This window comes from Nanorana parkeri, unplaced genomic scaffold (assembly GCF_000935625.1).
Source record: "Nanorana parkeri isolate BGI_ZX_2015 unplaced genomic scaffold, ASM93562v1 scaffold2249, whole genome shotgun sequence".
NCBI lineage: Eukaryota > Metazoa > Chordata > Amphibia > Anura > Dicroglossidae > Nanorana > Nanorana parkeri.
In genome coordinates, this window is record NW_017308517.1 from 163,750 (window position 1) to 164,598 (window position 849).

Here is an 849-nt window from a genome sequence, read left to right on the forward strand (position 1 = left end):
GCTCAGATGATGGCACTTGGTCTACACTCTCACGATAGACAGTACAGGGAGCAGAGACAAGGGCCTGGACTGTGACTTGTTAAGCACTGGACACACTTTCTAGCTTTCGGTGACTGGACCACGAAATACCCCCAAAGCCTTAAAGCATCACCACCTCTCTGCTTGGTGCCATGGCTGACTCTTGCTTTACAAAGCCAACATCCTCTGGACTGACCGCGGGGCCAACAAACGTGCCAGTGGGCGGCCTGTCCCCCTCTGTGTTGTGTTACTATAAACCGGAGGCGTTGCAGATCCATTCGATACGGCTCCCCGTCTTGTGTATCCCGATGTTGGGATTCCCATGATGCTTTGTACATATAAGACATGTTGGGGTTCCCATGATGCTTTGTACATATAAGACATGTTGGGGTTCCCATGATGCTTTGTACATATAAGACATGTTGGGGTTCCCATGATGCTTTGTACATAGAAGACATGTTGGGGTTCCCATGATGCTTTGTACATAGAAGACATGTTGGGGTTCCCATGATGCTTTGTACATAGAAGACATGTTGGGATTCCCATGATGCTTGGTACATAGAAGACATGTTGGGATTCCCATGATGCTTTGTACATAGAAGACATGTTGGGGTTCCCATGATGCTTTGTACATAGAAGACATGTTGGGGTTCCCATGATGCTTGGTACATAGAAGACATGTTGGGATTCCCATGATGCTTGGTACATATAAGACATTCCATTTTTTGGGTGCCAAATGTAAAAACAAAACACATTAAAATAACGGGGTGCGTTAAGTTGTATCAGGAATAGTGTGTGGCAAAACTTGACTTGAGAGGCGGGCATTTCCAT